The following is a 23,102-nucleotide window of genomic DNA, read 5'->3' on the forward strand; positions in this document are numbered from 1 at the left end:
TCATCGCCAGGCTCTCAGGATCCCCCACTCTGCAGCCTGGCCTAGAGATTCATACATATACATTCATTCATATATTCTGTGTGTGTGTGTGTGTGTGAGTGTCAGTGTGAGTGTCTGTCTCTTTTTCTTTGTCTTTGTCTCTCTCTCCTTCCCTCTCTTCCTCACCCCTCTATCCCTTTCCCCTCTCCCCCCCCGCCACCCCTTTGCCTGCAGGGATTAACCACAGTGAACTAATGAGGAAGAGGTTGCTACAGCGATATGAGCTACAAATTCCACAACTTGTCAGCTTCACCCCACATTGATAGACATCTGGGAGAAGGAGACCAGATGCTAAGGGGGCCCAGGAACTGTCACCACCCAAATGCACCATCTTGGTATGTTAGCTGAGGAGGCTTCCCCCTGGTGCCCTTTGTGTGGGTTTGAAGTCTGGAACCCAAAGAAGAAAACAGTCACCTCTGGTCACGCCCCAGGGCTTCCACCGACTGAGCTCACGGCAGGCTGAGAGAACGGTGTGTCGACGTACCTGGACACACATGTTTCTCACGCTCCGTGTCCCACTCAATACTCCAGAGAGAACCATGTGCAAGCCTTTGTCGCTCCCGTATATCTGTCCTCTGCCACTCCTGTTCTCCAAGCCCACTGTGTTCTCCCCAAAACCACCTTTAAACCCTCGGATTTCCCACACCCGCAGTCCCCCTCCCTCCAAACTGGAGCAGATGTTTCTGGATTTTTGACTTATCATATTCCTGTGAATTTTTCTCTTTCACAATAAATTCCTATTCTTGCTCTCCTATGTAGTCTGTGTTTATCCCCAAAGGCTCTTCAGAAGGCAGAGGGAAGGGTCCCTGGGACTCTTCACCCTCACACATACATCACAGGCCACTCCGACGAGGCCTCCTGTGAGCACAGGGCACCCCTAAGCGTCAGCCTTTTCTAAGGGGACCCAGATCAAAGTCCTGGGCGCATTCCGGTGAGTTCCCCCTGCCTTCCAAATAACAAACACATCCTTTAGAGCTGCAGACTCAGTCTCAAACGCCATTTAAGATTCTGGACTAGCTATCGCTGTACCCCAATGCTATGTCATAAACAGGTACCCCACCTACTGGGCCACGTCTGTTTCAGGACCCACAGAAACTCTCTAGGTTGATAATGGCAATCTGGTCTGAAAACGAAGCACGCGCCTTTTCAAATGACCACTGCCACTCTCACTGCCGCCCGGTGCCCAGCCGCTCTCAGAGACATCAGGAGGTGGTGAGGGAAGAGGCTGGGACAGCAATAGCAGGGGGTGAGTCTGTGGGAGAGCCCCAGAGAAAGTCCGTCTCCCCTGCTTCTTGGGACATCAATGATACGTGATAGCTACTATACTTGGGGACCAAGCTGGTTTCAGAGCCTCCTGCCATGAAATTACAGCGATCACACGTTAAGACACAATAAAAGTATGGTCTGTCATTTGACCTAAAACACATCCACATAGGGGCCTGCAATCGGCTCAGCGTGCCTTCCCTCTCTAATGCCCGTCCTCACGCTCGGGGTCTCCCGGGAGGAGCTGACTGCTCTTGCTTGGGGTACAGCTCCAGCCGGAGGTCCAAGGGAAGATGCTCACGGTCTGCGAACCACGCAGCAGGATGGCTGCCCTTTCTGAGGTCCCGCTGCAGTTCGTGTCTAAGCACACTCGCTGCTGTATTCTGGTTCTTAGATGCGCTCTCAAGGCCTGGGTTCTGGCACAGTTGTTGTCCCCTGAGCCGCTATGGAGCAGTGACCACATCTTTTAGGAGACGGGCGTAAGTGCACAGAAGTCGATCGAGACCCTGAAGGGGGCAATGGACTTCCAGCACCTTCCTTCTCTCTGCTTGCCTCCAGGGCCACCCTGAGGTGAGCGGTTCCCTCTACCGCAAGCTTGCACGGTGACATACTGTGTCCTTACAGACCCCAAAGGACGGAGGTGAGTGACCACGGCGGAAAGCCCTGAAAGGCTGCGTGGGAAGCCAACCTTTCTTCCACCCTCAGTCACCTCAGCTGTTTTGTCCCGGCAACAGAAAATTGACCGGCACGGTATAGAGGGTTCTCTGCACACCGCAGTTTCTGCAGTTGCTTGTGGTACGTTTCTCCCTACAAGTTCATGAAAAAAATAAAAATAAAAACAGAAATCCGCAGCATATGACTAAGCGTATGCTAGAGATCAAGCAAAGGGTACAAATAGTGTGTGTGTGTGTGAGAAATCATCCGCCACCGCCACCGCCGCAAAGCATAGGAAGGCTGGGGGAGATGGCTCGGTTGGTATAGTGCCTGTTTCCCCCCCCAGGGTCCTGATCCCCCAAACACCCACATAAAAGCCGCACAGCGGTAGCAAGTATAACCGCGGCTACGGGGTAAGGTGAGCCAAGCCAATCCTCGGAGCTCACTGGCCAACCCACCCAGCTGATCAGTGAGTTCCAGGCTCAGCGAGAGACCCTGACTCAAAACACAAGGCGGAGAGAGACATCCACACGAAAACAAAGCCAGCACCTCTTAGAGATTGTATAAAACAGTGCCTTCAACAACTCAACGTACCGCCAGACAGACATAGTAAATGTAGTAACAAAACCAGCCCTGTTAATCTGGCTCCCACTCTGCTGGGCAATGCTAGGTGCTACACAGCATCTGCCTCTAAAACAAAAGAGGGCTCAACACGCTACGTGTGTAGTCTGAGGTCACCTGAGGCCTCAGAAGAGGACCTGCCCCTGGCAGACAGCAGTCTGAGGAGCAAGGCGGAGCTGTGCCCACACAGTCCGCGGGAAATAAAACAAGCAGAAATAAATAAGAGCCATCCTAGGCGTAGGCGGTAAAGGATCCTGAGGTTTGTGACTTTCTCTGAAACGAGTCCAAAATGAAGACGTCTTGACGGACAGACTCGTGTAAATCTGATAAAGCAAACTATTGCAGAAGGCTAATTGTGGAATCTGACTGAGCAGCAAACAGGGTTTCAGCATCTTTTCTTGTTGAAATGTTCCATTTATTTAAAAGGTTGAGAGGGAGGAGGGGATGCTTATTAAAACACACACACACACACACACACACACAACTGTAAGGCAGGACCACCTCCAGAAACCACAGCCTGGGTGAGAGAGCAAAAGCCATTTCCTCTGACCCAGCGACTTTCCTCCAGGGATTCACCATAGAGAAATAGTTGGGTTAGTGTGCAGAAGAGCACAGTGTGTCCTAGGGGCTAAACCAAAACCCCGAGAGAAGGTGAAAAGAAAACAAAGATTTCAAAACCATACGTGTGGTGGTGCCGTTTCTAAAAGGACTCTCTGGATTCTCACTCCCCAGCTGGAGCCCCAAAACACCCCACGGCTTACGACGCCTGCCCAGACCTGGCCCGGCAGTATAGCCCAGCCTCACCCCCCACCTCTCGCTTACTATGTTTTAGCCATTCTGGCTCCGGCACAAGCCTGCCAGCGGCCTCCCAACACCAGCTGTTCTTTCTCAAACTGTTAGGCACATGATCATCCCAGATGAAGCCTGCCTCGTCCCAACCCCATTCTCTGCTATGCATGGCCACGTGACTATGCAGAGCTTCTTACAAAAGGCAGGAGAGGTGTCCCCTGTCTTCCTCCTTCCTGGCGACTGGAACGCACACGCGATATACGGGGTCCTCCCTTCAGTGTGCCCCAGGTAGGGGGTGTCCTGTATCCCATGAATGTATGTTTCTCTTATTGGTTGACAAATAAAGCTGTTTGGGCCAATGGACAGGCAGGATGCCGCTACGCAGGGGCTCCCAGGCTAGGAGAACCATAGTCAGAGGAACAGAGAGAGTGAGGCTAGAGAGATGCCATGTAGCTACCGGGAAGACAGGACGCCAGGCATTGCCCGGTAAGCCCAAGACCACATGGAGATGCACGGATTAATAGAAACGGGCTAATAATTAAGAGAGAGATAGCCAATAAGAAACCCGAGCCATCGGCCAAACACTTTATAATTAATATAATCCTCTGCGTGTTTATTTGGGACTGAAGGGCGGCAGGACCCGGCTGGACAGAAACTTCCGTCAACGTGCCCCCACACTGCGGCGCCTGGCTACGTTCAGAGCAGCCTCCACTCCAGGGGACCCCGCCACATGTGTCTGGGGGGGAGTGGCATGGTGAAGGTCTCGTCTCTGGTCACCCTGACTGGGATGCAACACCTCCAGCCACCAGGCAAACACGCTCTGAAGCTCTGTGGTGCACTGTAAGCTGTGGAGCGTCTTCGCAGCCAGAGGTTTCGTTTGTGGCCACAGCTGGAAGCCCATAGCCCTTCTCTTCCTGTACAACCTTGTCCCTGTAACCAGAGACCAGTGAGCGAGAGAAAGGCTCCTTCATCACCTTGAGAGGCGACACGGACACAGATCGCTGTTCTCTGCATTCATAAACACATGTACTACTTTTTACCAAAAAAAAAAAAAAAAAAAAAAAGCAGAAAAGGGTCCGGGACTTGTCTTGATATAAAAGCTTGCCTAGAACACAAGATATGTTGGGCATAAATCAGGCTTGGTGGTTCCCTCCTGTAATCCCTGCACTCAGGAAACAGAGGCAGGAGGATCAGATACTTAAGGTAATCTGATGGGGGATGTCCTTATGTATATATGTTTCTCTTACTGGTTGAAGAATAACACACTGATTGGCCAGCAGTCAGGCAGGAATCGTAGGCAGGGTTACCAGACCAGGAGAAGGCTGTGGAGAGGAAGGCAGAGAGAGGCCAGAAAGAGATGCCATGTAGAGACTGGGACTATAGGACATGCCAGGTGTTCTCTGGTAAGATAGGCCATATAGAAATACATAGATTAGCATTATGGGTTAATAATTAAGAGAGAGCAAGCCAGTAAGAAGCCCTAGCCATTGGCCAACAGATTTTAAATTAATATAAAACTTTGCGTGTTTATTTGGGGCTAATCGGCTGTGGGACCAGGCCAGAAAGAAACTCCAGCTATAGCAATCCTTGGTTACACAGCAATTCCCAGGCCAGCCTTGGCTATAACACAAAAGTGCCTCTTATAAACAAACAAACAAACATACGAAAAAGCAAACAGGCCACCACCCTCACCCTACTATTTTGTATTTAGAATCACGTTACAGATGCTTTTTTAAGTGGGTAGAATACATCTTATTTATTCCACTGTAAGTAAAATGTTACAAGACGCCAAGTCCCTGGCAGCAATGCATTCAGAGATCCCCTCCGGGGCCATTCCACACCTGTGCCTTCCCAACTGGACATTTCTGCTGATTCTGCTATCTGCTGCACGCTCTGCCCTGAGCCATCCCTCCTGCCCTGCCCGCCCCCAAATATCTAAATTTCCTGTGGTCTCCAAGGATAAGCTGAGTTGATCCTTCTCTGTTGGGTCTTTAGGAACTCCGGCCTCCTCAAATCTTACTGGACACCGCATCCTGTCTGAATGCACCTCTCCTCTCCTGCCCTGAGGCTGTGCACACCACAGTCACACTGACAGGACCATCACCAAATCTGTCACAGAGCACTCCCCCCGCCCAAGGCAACACTGTGAGGCACTTAGTGTCCAGTGCTGCCCACCTTGTGTGACAGGTCTCACAAGGAGCTCTCCTATGGCATGCACTGGCTCTAGGCCACATGTCCCATGCGTATTGTTTCTCATCCTTGCAATTCAACTGGGACAGCGCAGCTAAAATTCTGATTGGAGAGTGACGGAGCTGGGCACAGGGAGGGTGCTTTTCTGGCCAAACGTCACAGTCCACCAGCCAATAGCAGCAGGGGGAAAGGGTTTGCCTCAGCCTCTAGGCCCAGCCCCTCCCACGACAACACACCACCTACTTCTGCTTTGCGCCTCAAAGGTCTTTCACAGAGGACTCAGCCAACAGACACACAGACCAAGCACAAGCATGCATCCATAGCTCGTAAGAGAAAAATGACAAAAATCGGTAAACAAAAACAAAAACAAAAACAAAACCACCAAACTGCTCAGTTCACACTTGTCATCAGCTAGCTTAAAAGACCCCGGGCGCTCATCGAGGAAGGGACTACTAGCTCCTTCCTCCTTTGACCAAATCTCCTCCTGGTCTTTTCAGTTAGCGATCGATTATCTGGGCACATGGGAAACTACGTAAGATCTGAGTACACCACCAACATCTAAATCCCCAGTTCTACTCACAGAGGAACATGCAAGTAGGCTTAACCCTTCGTTATACGCCTTAGCTGCACCCAGAACGCCAGCCCGAGTTACAGGACCCCTGCGTCAATGCTGGCGGAGGGCCAGTGCCCAGCCTTGATAGACTGCAGATGTAGCTTTTGGGGAACACATGTGTTTGCTGCACACACATTTACTCTACCTGCCCCCCCAAAGCAATCATTGCTGTCCCACCTCACGTAACTCTAATCACACACAGAGGGAAGGGTATTGTTTGGAGGAGGGTACAGAGAGCTGTTTTCACACCCACTCAGTGTGATCTGCAAACATCTTAAACCCCAATGACAAGCAAACTGACACAAACATCTGGTACCTATTCCACCTAATTTCCAGTATTCCGATCCCCCCACCCCGTATCACCCAGGGTACTAACGAGAAACGTGTGTTCAACTGTAATAAAAGTGTAAAGATCCAGTGGGAATTAAGGGTAACATTATAGCCTGGGACCAGGACATTGCAGTGGGGAGGTTTTTATTTTTTCTTTATTGCAACAACACCATTGGCTAATAAGAGTTTGCATTACTGGACCCCAGGGAATTCTGCAATGCTGTCAACTTCGAAGAGGGACAGACTCCCACAGACTGTGGGACTAAGCACTGTTGAGACCTATTCTGTCCCGGAGCAGAAAACCCCTTCTACCCACTGGGGGGGGGGGGTGGATGCCAGAATCGGGTGAGAAAGGGGCCCCCGGGATGGGATGTTTACTCAGCCAACAAAACAGCCTGAGTCTTATGAGCTCTGGAAGGAGGAATGTCACAAATACCAGGACAGGATGAAGAAACAAAGCTCAAAGAGAAGAAACACCTGGAAGGCCCTGGGCTCCAGAGCCTGTGGCCAGTACACAACACGAGCTAATGTTTGTGCCATCTGAAATTACAATTCATTGGCTCTAAGGCCCCTTGGGGATGGGGCTGGGGAATGAATGGCCATTAAACTCTAGAGGGGCCTCGGCCACAGTTCCCACGTGGGTTTCTGACAATAAGATTTGGTTAGAATCTGAAGTTTATTTCTGAAAAGAATTCCGATGAAGCCTTAAGGCCTGAAATGTGGATTTCTTGGTGGGAGAGAGCCCACGTCTCTGGCTCAGCTTCTCAGGGGTCCTTGCACCCTCCACATGAGTTTCAGAATCCAAGTTTCCTCTTGACAATACCAACCCTCCTCTTCCAAGGAGCCAGAATGCCAGTTTGTTGGGCTGGAAGTCAGTGCATATTTGTATACTGCTGTGTTGAAATCGCGGGTGCAACCGTGTTGAAGAATTTCCTGTGTTCAAACTGTGCTTTGAAATGTTCAAAGGGAAACAAAGGGCAACAGAGCTTTGCTGCGAGAGAAAGTTCTCAGAGTTGGGAAATCGCCAGGCTATAACGGCAGTGTGGCCCTTCTACCTGAGCAAGAGTCTACGAGTGTCCACAGAGGGGGCCCAGGAGGAAGAGAGGCAGAGGGTTATGTTCCACAGTGGTTACTAACATCAAGAGAAGCCCTCAGGGATTTAGACTAGAGAGGTATGGCTCCATGGCAGAGCAGAGTGTGTGTGCCTGTGTGTGTGTGTGTGTGTGTGTGTGTGTGTGTTTATATATGTGTGTGTGTGTGCTTATATTTGTGTGTGCTTATATTTGTGTGTGTATGTATGTGTTTGTATGTGTGCTTATATATATGTATGTGTGTTTGTGTGTGTTTATATATGTATGTGTTTATATGTGTGTGTTTATATATGTGTATGTATGTATGTGTATATGTTTATATGTGTGTATATGTGTGTTTGTGTGTGTTTATATGTGTGTGTTTATATATTTGTATGTGTATGTGTGTTTGTGTGTGTTTATATATGTATGTGTTTCTATGTGTGTGTGTTTATATATGTGTATGTGTGTGTTTATATTTGTGTGTATGTATGTGTGTTTGTGTGTGTGCTTATATGTGTATGTGTGTCTGTGTGTTTATATGTGTGTGTTTATATATATGTATGTATGTGTATGTGTTTATATTTGTGTATTTGTGTGTATGTATGTGTTTGCGTGTATGCTCATGTGTGTGTGTATGTGTGTTTGTGTATGTTTATATGTGTGTGTTTATATATGTGTATGTATGTATGTATGTGTGTATGTGTTTATATTTGTGTATTTGTGCATATGTATGTGTGTTTGCGTGTGTGCTCATGTGTGTTTGCGTGTGTGCTCATGTGTGTTTGCGCGTGTGCTCGTGTGTGTGTGTTTGTGTGTGTTTATATGTGTGTGTTTATATATATGTATGTATGTGTATGTGTTTATATTTGTGTATTTGTGTGTATGTATGTGTTTGCGTGTATGCTCATGTGTGTGTGTGTGTTTGTGTATGTTTATATGTGTGTTTATATATGTGTATGTATGTATGTATGTGTGTATGTGTTTATATTTGTGTATTTGTGCATATGTATGTGTGTTTGCGTGTGTGCTCATGTGTGTTTGCATGTGTGCTCGTGTGTGTTTGCGTGTATGCTCGTGTGTGTGTGTGTGTGTGTGTGTGTGTGTTTGCGTGTGTGCTCACTGCAGTAGAGAAGCATGAGACACGGAGTCTCAGGGTATGAAGCCTGGGAGTTGGTGCCAAGTCCAACTTCTTGGTTGTTTGATGTTGGCTCTCTGGATGGGGGATTGTTACGTTATGTTTGTGCTATACTAGGGATAAAACCCTAAACTTAGCACCTGCTAGGTAAGTGCTCTGCCACTGGGTTGTGGCCTCCAGCTATGACCTGATAAGCGTCCCCATTCTCCCTTATTCCCTTACAGGCTTGACCAATGGCTAAAATGAGGCACTATATATAAGAACACTTCAAAAAATTTCAAGTGATCCTAGAGACATCAATTCCCCTGGGGAAGGAGAAATGAATGAATGAAAAGAATTTCCCCCAATTGATAAATGTTCCCCCAGTGGCCTTTCAGAATGCTTAGTAAAGTGCTAAGATAAGAACCCCTTTGCTGCTCCCTGGCTATTACTGCCCCAAAGTATTTCTAAGAATTACAGTGGGAAGACTTCAAATTAAACTACACGAAGTTAAAGTTTCCTGTTCTCTGAACCCATTCTGGGAGGGCAACACAGAAGGGGACAATAGGCCAGGCCCACACCTCCTGAGGACGCTGGCACTGTTTAGTTAGATCAGCTCCAGGGGGTACACATGTTCCTGCTCTTCTGACTTAACCTACAGGAAGCTGAGGCTGAAGGGGACACAGCCTGTGATGGCCATTTATGAGATGAGAACTTAATGATGGCACTGCCCACACCTCTCAGCACAGAGACCACGGCAAAGCTGCAAAGGCATGGAAGGTAAAAGGGAACAGATTCTCTGGGCTGGAGCGATGGCTCCGGAGGCAAGAGTTTTCCCTACAAGCCTGATGACCTGAGTTCCATCCTGGGACACCAGTGGAAAGTGAATGGTCTCCTGTGACATGCCAAAAGTGAACTGACGCCATTCACCACTGCATGTGTCGACCCCTCCCCACACGCACGCTAATAATTAATAATAATGTATAAAATTTAAGATTTAAAGTCCAGAAAAGAGAAAAACAAGCTGATTTCCTCGTCCCCCCCTCCTGCTTTGAGTTTGGAGTATAAAATGACTGAAAGAAAATAAGCTCCCTTGTTAAGACAAAAGTGTTGAATTGCTCTAAATTTATAATACTGTCCTCCAGCTTTCCATGGAATGCATTTGTAACTCAGTCCTTACCAATGCAGCACTGAGTGGCAGACCGAGATTTCAAGGGTTACAGAGCTGCTCTAGTCACTGTGTGCTGACAGTCCCCAGACCCGTTCGATACCCAGACTTTGACTTATACCCATGATAGATCCGTTCACTACCCAGACTTTGACTTATACCCACGATAGATCCATTCACTACCCAGACTTTGACTTATACCCAGGATAGATCCGTTCACTGCCCAGACTTTGACTTATACCCACGACAGACGGCAAAACATTCTTCCTCCCACCCTGGCACTGGGGCTGAAACTACAGCTTTGTACAAGCACTGAGCCATTGCCCTGGTCTCTTATCTCTCTCTCTCTCTCTCTCTCTCTCTCTCTCTCTCTCTCTCTCTCTCTCTCTCTCTCTCTCTCTCTCCCTCCCTCCCTCCCTCCCTCCCTCCCTCCCTCCCTCCCTCCCTCCCTCTTTCTCTCTCAGATCTAATTGGTGTCTGATAAAAGAAGAGGAAGTGAGGAGCAGGCAAGATTCAGACACACAACCCTGGAGTATGGCACTGGTGTCGCGGCTCACTCTACACTGGGAAGCGCTTTCCCGTCACGCCGTGTGCCGGGCATAAGAAGATATTGGTGGTGGGGGGAGAGGACAGGAAGGATGGAAGAGGGAAAACACAACTGCTAAAGTCTTGAATCATCACCTGAAACCACGGGTCCTGATTACAGATAAAAGAGAAAAAAAAAAGTTTAAAAAGAAAAGTCCACCAACTTTTGGGTTGGCCATGTGATATGTTACTAATTACAGCCATGTGCACAAACAAAGGAGACCATGAACTAAAACATGCTTCGTTTCCTTAAAGGCTTTTTATATGTAATCGGGGCACTCGACAACTGGTTTTTAACGAATGAAGGAAATGCTTAACTTAAACAGCAAATTACCCCGTTTAATGTGTGTGTCAAACCCCATTATGAGACCAATCCGTGTTTCTGTCTCCCTGCTCGGGGGCTTCTGTACATGGAAGCCAACAGCTAGTGGCTTGTAGGGAATTTTGTGACCACACGTCGCAGTTGTACCTTAGCTGCTTTCACAGTGAGGTTTACAGCTCTTCTGTGGGAGCAGAAGGTTCCCGCAGCTCTTGGAAGCTCTGGGCTCAAGTGACACGGAATTTCTCTGTGTACATCAATGATCTTGGAAACACAGCAGGGCCATTCCCAGCTCATTAACATTGGTCCCAGAGCATGGTCGACGACCTGGGCCTGTTAAACTACTATTAGAGTTTTCCTTTATAGCCGAGGTCAGCCCTTAAGAAACCTACTGTTTGAGCCAGGCGGTGGTGGCGCATGCCTTTGATCCCAGCACTCAGGAGGCAGAGGCAGGCGGATCTCTGACAGTATCGAGGTCAGCCTGGTTTACGAAGTGAGCTCCGGGACAGCCAAGGCTATGTAGTGAAACTTTGTATCAAAAGAAGAAAGGGAGTAGGGGTGGGGCGCTCACCCACCTTAGCTGTTAGCTTCATGAAGACAAGAACCACAAGCTTATTGTCTTCTGCATTGCTAGGTGCTGCCCCATGGTTCTGAGTGATGAAGTTGCTCCTATGGTGCCTCTCTTAGATTTATATCCTAACCCTGCCACACTTCAGCTCATAGGACCTCAAGCCATCTCTCCATCCACACCATGGAGTGACCTGGTTTCATCTATTACACAGCTGTGATAAGGGATGTCCTTCCGCATGCTACAGATTTGCGTTGCTTTTATTGGCTGGTGAAGAAGGCGGAGTCAGGGAGATGCCAGCAGCCGCTGGGAAAGCAAGATGCGAGGCAACACACTTCATGGTAAAATATAAAATAATAGAAATGGGTCTAATTTAATTATGAGAGCTAGTCAGCAATATGCCTGAGCCACGGGCCAAACAATTATATTTAATATTAGCCTCTGGGTGGTTATTTCGTAAGCGGCTGTGGGGACCGGTGGGTGGGAAGAGAAACCTCCAAGTACGCTGCTGTAACTGCCAGTACCGTACCGTCCAAGTTCAGGATGTGCTCCGTGGAAAAATGTCTCCTGACTCAGCTTCATCTCCCTCTGCAGTACCAACCGAGGGGCAGTAGAGTCTAATGGATCTCGGCTGCTACGCCACTTAGCGACCTCACTGCTGTCCCATGGGTTTAAAGGACTTCTACCCAGGAGTTAGCAAAAGTCCTTCCAAGTCCAGCCTATTTCTCAGACATCATCTGTCCCGGCCCTGTATCAACATTGGTCTAAGTAGGGCCCCAGTCTGATGTAACTAAAACATCATTCTATTATGCATATTCTTTTATTATTCATATACTTACTTCTATAAAAGAAACCAGAGGACTCGTTAACAATAACAACAACTGCAAAATTCCCAGAGCACCCACTCCAGCTGCCGATCGAAAGTCATGCTGGAAAAGTAGAAATCTTACTAAGAACCCATCTACAGAAGTCAAGCCCAGTACTGAACTTCAAACCAACATGACCTGAAAATATGATGCTTACATAGATCTCATTTAAAAAAAAAAAAGGAAACAAATACGTTATTAGGCTGGGGAAACATCTTTCCTAGATTTGAGTCTAAGAGACCCTACAGTTACACGGCAAAGGAACGGTGGTTTGGGGAGTCATTTTACAGAAATGGCTGTCCACGGCAGTTTAATGAAGATCTTCCCCCAAATTTAAACATGAGATAAACTCGATACCTGTCCCACAGGGCAGCTGGTGAGCACGCTTGTAGCCATGCCACACGTGGTGCCGTGCTGCCCAGCACACACCTGCACAGACAAAGCATCCTTTCAGGAGTGGTTGCCTCGCTGCGTCAGGCCGGAGCTGGTCTGTTGGATTTATTTTTAAGTGTGTCACATTAGTCAGAGCGATTCCTGTTTTCCTAAAATCTGTGGGTGTTATTCGAGGGTAGTGTTTTCTTCAGTGTTTTTCCACTCTGGATCAAGCAGCTCTCTCTCTCTCTCTCCTCTCCTCTCTCTCTCTCTTTCTCTCTCTCTCTCTCTCTCTCTCTTTCTCTCTCTCTCTCTCTCTCTCTCTCTTCTCCTCTCTCTTCTCCTCTCTCTCTCTCTCTCTCTCTCTCTCTCTCTCTCTCTCCTTCCTGGGTGGAGGGGGAAGGGGTGGGGAAGCCACTCGGCCAGCAGGAACTCACTTTTACTCACATGCAGACTTCCAAATGGTCCAGTCTGAAAACAAAACAAAACAACACCAAATCCTACAACACAAGAGCTTTGTTTGCAAGACTGGAGGAGGAGATGACTCTAAGGTGATGTCTGTGTTTGAAGTGATCATCGATTCCCTCTCTCAGTCTGTCATATCACACTCATACCTTCTTACCACACAGTAACGTCTCACTCGAAACTCACTGCTTAATGAGACTCTCCACATTAGCAAACCTTCACCCCCCCCACCCCCACCCTCCCGCAACCGAATTTTTACTAAGGTAACTTTGGTAATTTTATAATAGAAAATTACCAAACACACACAAATGCATAATTACTTTCTGGCCATCTTAAATACTTTGAGCACACTAAAAAACTGTGCTGTTTAACTGACCTGTTAATTTTTTCTGAATTGATTTAAGGCTATCGTGATAAACACTAATTATAGTTTAATAAAGGTTAGCATGTTATTTGAAGGATTTGAAAATATTTTTACGTGTTATGCATGTCTATATGTGTACCACACATGTGCAGCACCCAAGCTGGTCAGTGGAGGGTGTCACACACACACACACCCGGAACTGGAGTTATAGGTGGTTGAGAGGAACCACAGGGCTCCCTGTAAACCACTGAACCATCTCTCTAGACCCTTGTTTCACAATTTTAATTACTTACACTTTGTCCGTATGTCTATATGTGTGTGTGTGCGTGTGTGCTCACCCATGTGTGTACGTGTGTGTGTACATGTGCACACAAGTATGCACGTATCACTGCATGCATGTGGGGAGTCGGAGGATAACTCTGAGGAGTCGGTGCTCTCCTTTTGCCACGGGTTCTAGAAATCAAACCTGGCCATCAGGCTTGCACAGTCTGCATAGTGTTTACCCCATGAGTCACCCAGGCAGCGCCCTGGTATTTCAGCTTTCATCTCCACTGGCGTGGTCCCATATTCATACACTTACAGCTCTGCCTACACTCTTCCGTACCGCTGAAGGTTTCCTCCTAACTCCGCATCAAGGCCAGCGCCCACCGCAGACTCGTCACTTCATCTTTATGCTCCCATTCAGTTTTTCAGTGAACCCATGCTAGCAAGGGCCAGATGGCAGCTCCCTGCCCTGATCATACAATGGCCCTTGCGGATTTCTGACGTCCGCCTTCCCTCTAACTCACTAAAACATTGTGAGTTCTTTCATGATGCAAGAGACATCTTTAAAACTGACCCCCTACAGCAGTGTTAGACCATGTTAAGCTCCCTAGGTCCACACTCACTGAGTCTGAACAGGAAGTGAACTCAGGTAATAAAGGTGGACCTGTAGGGATTTAAGTCCACACAAGACGCTACTAGAAGCCCCAAATCCCCACTGCTCAGAGACCTTCAATTTAAACGGACGCACAGGTCTGATGAATTCCTGTGGCTGCCCTACCCCCCCCCCCAGTGGCTCATTGTTCCCTTCCCTAAGCCCCTTGGTGGGATGAAGAGGGCACTGATATGCCTCCCAGACCTGAGGGCTAGTATTGCTCATCAACTTGATGGGATCTAGGAAACAAAACTCTGGACCAGCCTGTGAGGGAGCTCCTAGGTTAGGTTAAGGCCAGCCCCGACGGTGGATGCCATCATTCTGTGGGATGGAATCCTACACTGAATACAAGGAGGAAGTGAGCTGAGGGCCAGCATCCATCTCTCTCTCCACTCACTTCTGGACTCCAAACGCAATGTGACCAGCTGACCTCACATCCCAGTGGCCATGCCTCTCCCACCATGACGAACTGCCTCTTGAACAGTGAACCAAAATACACTGTCCCTCCTCAAGTAGCTTCTACTGAGCCAGGAGTCCCTTTCTATACAAATGGCCGTCGTGTGCAAAGTAGTCCAGGAAGGGTTGCAGGCTGCAAAGTGCTATTTCACAGAGAAAGCACGGATGGTGCCATTCAAAAACCCTTCTCTAGTGCAATACCACTGTAACTTTTAAAAACCAAATCACAGTGTGGACTCCTCAAGTCTTCCCATGAGAGGAGCAGGGGTCTGGCTGTGTGTTCTGCAAACAGTAATATAAGGAAAGGCGCTATACACACCTACACACACAGGCAGACTCACTATACACACAGAGTCACTGTACACAGCTACACACAAAGACAGACTCACTGTATACACCTACACACACAGGCAGACTCACTATACACACAGAGTCACTGTACACAGCTACACACAAAGACAGACTCACTGTATACACCTACACACACAGGCAGACTCACTATACACACAGAGTCACTGTACACAGCTACACACAAAGACAGACTCACTGTATACACCTACACACACAGGCAGACTCACTATACACACCTACACACACAGGCAGACTCACTATACACACCTACACACACAGGCAGACTCACTATACACACCTACACACACAGTCAGACTCACTATACACACCTACACACACAGGCAGACTCACTATACACACCTACACACACAGGCAGACTCACTATACACACAGAGTCACTGTACACAGCTACACACAAAGACAGACTCACTGTATACACCTACACACACAGGCAGACTCACTATACACACCTACACACACAGGCAGACTCACTATACACACCTACACATACAGGCAGACTCAAGAAGATCTACTTTTCAAGCTCCTTTCTGAAATAAAGTGTCTCTCTGCTTCCAAAGATAACTCGTGATTTATCCTAGATTTCAATCTTCTCTACTACAAAAGGCACAGGAAGTAACATAGAAACAATGAATGGAAGTTATTTTTTTAATCAAGCCAGACGGGGAACTTTCAGTAGTTTATGGCAAAACTACATATTTGAGCAAAGAAAGGAAAAAGTTAGCTATGCTCTTTTAACTCCTGGCGTTTTATCTTCTCTCATCCAGAACACGGGACAGGTCCTGCTCATAACTAAGAACAAATCTCAACACTTAGAGAAAACTAACCTGCATGTGTTTCAAAGACATAATTCTCCAGATTTATTTCCTAAAGTCTTCAAAAGGGGGGCACACTTCAATTGTTTTTCTTTCATTATTTGTGTGCATGTGTGTCTCCATGCGTATATGTGCATCACATGCATGCAGTACCCACGGGGGCCAGAAGAGGGAGTCAGAATCCCTAGAACTGGAGTTACAGGGGGTTGGTTGGTGCTAGTAACTGAACTCAAGTCTTCTGCAAGGGCAGCAAGTACTAACAATATGAAAGAGCAATAGCCAAATGTCATTCATCCTCCTTCCCTACCCACTCTCCAAGAGAGAAGACGGCACTACACAAGAGAATCACGTTGGAAAAGTTTGGACGTGGGAGTCTGAAGACTCGGGCTCAGATCCACCACTCCCAAGCTGCCTCACCTGGCTTTTGTTCCCTTTACTTGAGTGTCACCTTGGGGCAAACACTGCCTGTCTTGCCCAAAAATGAACGAAAAGTTCTGGGCATCAAAGAACTCTATGAATGTAAGAGGAAGATATCTGTAAGAGAGTAATCAGTTACGCTTGCCCAATAAGAAATTGAAGCATAAAGCATCTAACATGTATGAGGCTCCAGTTTGATCCCAGCACTGAAAACAAAACAAAAACAGAAAACAACCTTGATTTTAATGACATATAGCCTAAAGCTGGCTAACAAGGGAAGATTCCTCCTAAGTAGGATAAGGGATAAGCCAACGAAGGGTGGAAAGCCTCCACAGAATGAATCTATCTCGAAGAGCGAGGCTATGAATTACCAGTGAACCCAAGCTTAACCAATGGGAATCCTGAGCACATGGCTGTGGACTAGAACCCCCCTGAGTCCACTGAAACTTGTGGATTAAAACATCGGATCCCATTTCCCCCATCCCTGGTTAAGGCAGAGGCACACAAACTCTAGGTCTAAATGTGGGTGTCCAGCATTCCAGAATCAACAGCAGCTCATGAAGAAAGAGAGAAGGGGGCAAGAGAAGAAAATAGAACAAAGACAGCAGATGGGTCACTTGGTAATTAAAAGGAAGAGAAAACAGCCTGTGTCCAAGTTCAACTCAAGGCTGAATTCCTATCGGAAAGCTACTGGAGGCCAAAGACTACATCTGGATAATACTTTAAATCTGAGGCTTGCCTTTGAAAAAACATTTGACGAAGATTATCAAAACATGCAAAATTCTTTCTTTCTACTTATTTTTCTTATTTTCCCTACAGTCACCGGTTCTGCTTGGTCAGCGGCAAACTTTTTTGCCTGTGTGTGTGTGTGCGTGTGTGTGTGTGTGTGTGTGTGTGTGTGTGTTGAATGTGCATATGTATACACAATTGTGTTGCACATGCATATGTGCATACACACGTGTGGGGCACATGAATGTGGAGACCAACGGTGACCAAGGTTGACCAGGGTTGACACGGGTTGACACGGGTTGACACGGGGAGTCCTCTTCGGTTGTTACCCACCGTGTTCATTGAGACTCGTGAGGTAGTTTGAAGGCAACTGGCCCCCAAAAGCTCGTAGGGAATGAATGGTGCTATAAGGAGGTGCGGCTTTGTTGGGGGTAGGTGTGGCCTTGTGGGAAGAAGTGTGTCACTGTGGAGGGGAGCTTTGATGACTCATGAATGCCCAAGTCACGCCCCGTGCCTCAGTTCTCTTTCTGCTGCCCTCAGATCAAGATGGAGCCAGCACCACGTCTGCCTGCACACCTCCATGATGATAATGGACGACGCGTCTGAAACTGTAAGCCAGCCCCAACTGAATGTTTTCCTTGTAAGGGTTGCTGTGGTCATGGTGTCTCTCCACAGCAATGGAAACCCGAAGACACCTAAGACACAAGGTCTCTCATTTGAGCCCAGAGCTTACTGCTACAGCTAACCACACTAGCCAGCCTGCCCCAGGGATCCCATCTCTGCTGAGTGCAGAAATTACAGCATTTATATGGATTCTGGGGTTCACCCTCCCCCCAGTCCCCACCTGCAGATCATTACCGGTCTTGCCATCTCACCTGTGATGGGCATAAAGCTGGGGTGAACAAACACCATTGGCCATAGTTTTTATACCTACTCTTGTCATGGGTCCTCCCTTGTGACTAACAGCAGACAGAAAACACACAGACAACCAAGGTCAGAATCCTTCCAGAATCATCCTGGTTTATCACTGACCCCGCCTGAGTGTTTTGCGGAGCCTCTCCAATCTTACGTTCTGGAAGTCTTGAGGGAGTGCGGCTCCCGTTCACGGGGCTCGGCTGAAACTTTTGACCCACACAGTAAGGCTCAAGCACATCAGAGGTGACATGAAATATTAAAGAATGTCATTACCCAAATTCTTTTACATGTCTTTATATTAGTATGATACGAAGCACTTACTTCCCCTGCCCCAAATTAATCTGAGAGCTTGACTATATGGGATGATCATTTTTAATTACTCCCATATGATGAATATTGTTATTAAAGCAAACATCTTAATGCTACCCCGTGTGATTTACCTAGCCCCCCCAAATACCTTGGCATCTTCATCTCCACAACTGCAGATGTAACAGAACCAAGCTGTGGTTCTGAGTCATGATAGACACTGATCCCGGGAAGGGTTCTCCAGCTCACAGCACAGCCTCTAGCACATCTGCCTGACAGTAAGTCTTTTTTTTTTTTTTTTTTTGGTTTTGGTTTTGGTTTTTTGAGACAGGGTTTCTCTGTGGCTTTGGAGGCTGTCCTGGAACTCGCTTGGTAGTCCAGGCTGGCCTCCGAACTCACAGAGATCCGCCTGCCTCTGCCTCCCGAGTGCTGGGATTAAAGGCGTGCGCCACCAACGCCCGGCGACAGTAAGGACTTTTAGCACCATCTTGGATTCTGCTTTATCTGAGGGTTGGAGGGAGGATGCCATTGACAATCATCTCTAGCCACCTAAAAAACAGTCTGACCGGATTTTTATAAGGGTTTATTTAATTTATGTTATATTTTGCAGTGTTGGTGATTAAACCAAGGTATGTGTGTGTGCGTGTATGTGTTTATATGTGTATATACATGTGCATGGTGTGTGTGTGTGTGTATGTGTGATGTGCATGCATATATGTGTGCATGGAAATAGAGATCAGAGGTCAACCTTGGGTATCATTCCTCAGGAGTCATTCACGCCTTGTTTTGGGGTTTGTTTTGTTTTTTATTAAATTCCTTTTTTTTTTTTTTTGAGGCAGAGTGTCTCATTGGGACAGGCCGGAGATCCCTAGCGTTGGAGTAACAGGCATGCGCCATCATGCCTGACTTCCTACATGGATTTTGAGAACTGCACCGGAGACTGGACATGAGCACTCGAGCATAAGCAGGAGGCCCTTTATGGACCCAGCTCCTCTCTCTCCCACCTGCACCCAAGATCCCGCACATATGCTAGGCAAGGGCTAGCGGGAGCTACATCCTCGGCTAACAACATTTTTACAAAGAACCAGAAAAAAAAAAAACCATACTGCTCAAAGGGCATGTGATTCCATTTTCCGAGATCTGCACTTGACAAGCTTCAGAGGAGGCCTACGGCCATCGGCACAGTGACGAACGTCCTCTTCCTACCAAGTTCAGCTGCAAAGGACACCCTAACCTTGTCCTCAAAGGTTCAGACCAACAGGAACTCCGGGGCAGGGAGAGGGGACAGGGACCGAACACGCTGCCCATCTTAAACCACCCCTTGGCTTTTCGGCTGGGAAGGACTGGAGCGCTTGTGGTTACCTCGTCACCTTCCTCCCGGTGCTTCCAACGGCTCTACAAAGTGGTCCCTGTGGAGCCGAGCCTCCAACAACCCAGCCTTGCCAGGACAAACTTTGGCTCATGTCCTCCGGCGAGTCTTTTGGAGGTCAAACAAAATATGGATAATTTCCAGCCAGAAAGGAAGCCGTGTTTTCTGGAAGGAGGTCTCCAGCTGAACCGTGACATGGTGTACCATGAGGCCAGCGAACCAAAGACTGGGAAGTGGGAATGGCCTTTGTTTTTAATCAGTATTTTCTGAAGGACGGTCCTGACAACAAGGGAAAACGTGATTGGCCTTGATGTCGCTCAGGTCTGTCTTGGGCCTTTGCATTACAGATGCCCGTAACAGAGCTTTAGACCAGGGCGTATAGACTCAGACTCTGGCACTGTTCACAGAACAGGCTCGACACAGTTAAGTTTTTCTTCCTGTGTGTTACTGAATATGTTTACACAAATCCTTATTGTAGCAAATGATTTCCTTGGGCTGGTGGTCCTAAAAAAGAAAAGATAAGAAACAGGGGAGGGGGAGACAGAGAGAGAGAGAGAGAGAGAGAGAGAGAGAGAGAGAGAGAGAGCTCTCTTTGATGCCTACTTCTTACGAAGGGCTAAAAACTCTTTCATTTCCAAACACGGAGGCACGTGGCTGGCAGCAATCTGCAGGCCTGGATTACAGGCACAATGTTCTCTCTCACTGGCGCACTACAACAAAAGAAAACCCAACTCTATTTTTTTTTTTTTCTCTTGCAAACAAAGTGAGTAGCAGAGAAATGGAAGTCTGGCCTCAAACTTTGAGCAATCCTCCTGCCTCCGCCTCTTAATTTGCCAGGGCACCCAGCTATTTCTTGTGTGTGTGTGTGTGTGTGTGTGTGTGTGTGTGTGTGTGTGTGTGCGCGCGCACGCGCATGTGCGTGCCTGTGTGCGTGCATGCGTGTGTGCGCGTGTGTGCCTGTGTGCGTGCATGCGTGTGTGTGTGTGTGTGTGTGTGTGTGTGTGTGTGTGTGTGTGTAAAACGTGAGTGTGGAGGTGGGTAGCAGGTATCCGTGTCCTAGCGGCAGGGCCTTCTACTCGAAGCCAGGGCTCTCCGAGTCAGTGAGTCTATCCAGCTTCTTGCCCCACCTCCCTCTGGCGTTTATGGGGGAGCTGGCGACTGGAAACTCAGGTCCTCACACTTGCATAGCACACACTTTACCCCCCAGAGCCTCGCCCTCTGCCCTCCTTTTCACTTTTAGAACGTCTTTATTTTCCATTGTGGCATGCGTGCACGCAAGCGCACACACGCACGCGCGCGCGCGCGCGCACACACAACACACACACACACACACAGGTGGAAATCAGAGGACGTCGAGGCTCTGAGGCTGTCCTTTCACCTTTATGCGGGTCCCGGTGGGGGTCCAACTCAGGTTACCAGACTCACACGGCAGTCACCTGGCCCACTGAGCCATCTTCATAGCCCTCTTTGTGTCTTCCTTATCAAAGAAAAGCTTAGGAGTGTAGGGAAACTGAGCCGGGAGACACGGCAGGGCTGACTCCGCACATGCCTCCTTGTTTGCTATTTGCATTCTGCACAGTCATGGCTGGAAATCGGCATTTAGGATCTCCCCCGCCACACACAGACCTGCGGGACCTCATCCAGGGTTCCCACACTGCTCAGAGTGGTGTGGGCCAACTACGTATGTTCCCCACGGGCCTACGTGACACTGATGCACACCGTTATTTCTTTACAGAGGTGGCCAAACAGGGCAGAGATGCGGTCAGAGGAGAACGGGGGGGGGGGGGGGAGGGATGCGATTACATGCACACTAGTGGGGATTTTCTTTTTGTTTTTTAGTGCACGTACATTCTAGAAGGTCAATGCAAACACTGACTTGCTGATGTGTTTCACTCTTGAGTTCCGCAGCGCTGCACATGGGACCGTGCGGCTGTTAAACACACTGAACCGACATATGCCCCACCCCCTCCCCCACTGACATGCCCCACCCCCTCTCCCCCATACCTCGGACTGAACTCAGGGCCTTCCGCGCTAAGCGCTGGGCCATGCCCTTTGTCCTGTGACGTGCTCACTTGAATGTCACACAGCCTATTGGTGACTGAAGGAAGGCCTTGGTCTAGGGAGTTGTTCGCATTTTGTCCCACAGACTATTTTTCTCTAGCTTTCTTTTTCAAACACGCCCGATGGCTTATTTTGCAATTAGAAATTACTTTGCTAAAATTACATTCCGTGGGCGCAGGCCTCTAGACATGGACTAGTGTTGGTTCCAAAAGGTTGCTCATGCTCCCCTGCTGATAGCTGCCTCCCAGCACCTGGGAGGCTGAAGCAGGAGGATTGCCACAAATCCCAGGCCACCCTGAGCTAAACAGAGAGACCCTGTCCCAGTACACACATAGAAAGTGCAGCTGTGAAAATTCCTGGCTTTGCATCTTGACCTGCCTGTGTGGACTCCTCTGGTTCGCAGTGGTGTTTATCTGCGCTTTGTGGGGGAGGGGCGGGGGGGGACACAGGAGGTATCCAAACATACGGTATGTTCAAAACAGGTGTTGTTTATCCTGGCTTTATGAGAAGCTGAGTGCCAGGCAGTGAACTCAGGGCCTTGCACACGCTAGGCACCACGACATAGTATAAAAAACCGCCCCAGCCATGCCACAGCCATGCCCCAGCCACGCCCCAGCCACGCCCCAGCCACGCCCCATGTTTTTTTTCCCTTCCTGGTCAGGAAGCTTTCAGAGTAAGGACTAGGGGTAATGTCTTTATTTCAGTATCAGTGCTGGGTCAGAGAAGGCCCACGTGACATGGAGAGCGGAAACACAACGGAAGGACCTCATTAGTCCATCCCTGCCGCCCTCTGCTCTGTACCCTTTAAAAAGCACAATTTAAAAGAAAAATAAATTTGCTTAACTAAAAGCCCTCAGCCGGGCGTTGGTGGCGCACGCCTTTTAAATCCCAGCACTTGGGAGGCTGAGCCCAGGCAGAATCTCTGTGAGTTCGAGGCCAGCCTGGTATACAGAGAGAGTTTAAGGACAGGCTCCAAAGCAATACATGGAAACCCTGTCTCAAACAAACAAACAAACAAACAAACAAAGACAAACCCTCCCCATTAGAGCTGGGGCACCTGACCTCCTCGAATATTCAAGCAAAGATGCCTTATCAAATAAGGGCAAAGAAAGCTCTGCCCCTCCCCCTCCATCACGCCTCATGGTGCCATCCTGGAAGGTCCCGACTAACCAGGGAAGGAAGCATTTTTGCCGTGGGCGGCCCCAGAGGTGTGAAGCTCAGTGCCAGGCATGTGGCTAACATTTAAGGGCTGGAATCTCGGCAGTCAGAGCCGCAGAACCAGGGCAGGCACATCCAGGCCGACAGTTAGAGCCTGGAATGGTGCTGGTTTCTATTCTCAGTGTGTGTTACTGACTT

General features: G+C 48.3%; 1 protein-coding gene across 3 annotated transcripts in view; it reads right to left on the reverse strand.

Annotated features, from left to right (window-relative positions):
* The window catches only part of Tgfbr3 (transforming growth factor beta receptor 3), a 184,042-nt gene that overhangs the window by 111,378 nt on the left and 49,562 nt on the right, over positions 1-23,102 (reverse strand). The window lies entirely within an intron of this gene.

Source organism: Mesocricetus auratus, unplaced genomic scaffold (genome assembly GCF_017639785.1).
Source record: "Mesocricetus auratus isolate SY011 unplaced genomic scaffold, BCM_Maur_2.0 Super-Scaffold_100031, whole genome shotgun sequence".
NCBI lineage: Eukaryota > Metazoa > Chordata > Mammalia > Rodentia > Cricetidae > Mesocricetus > Mesocricetus auratus.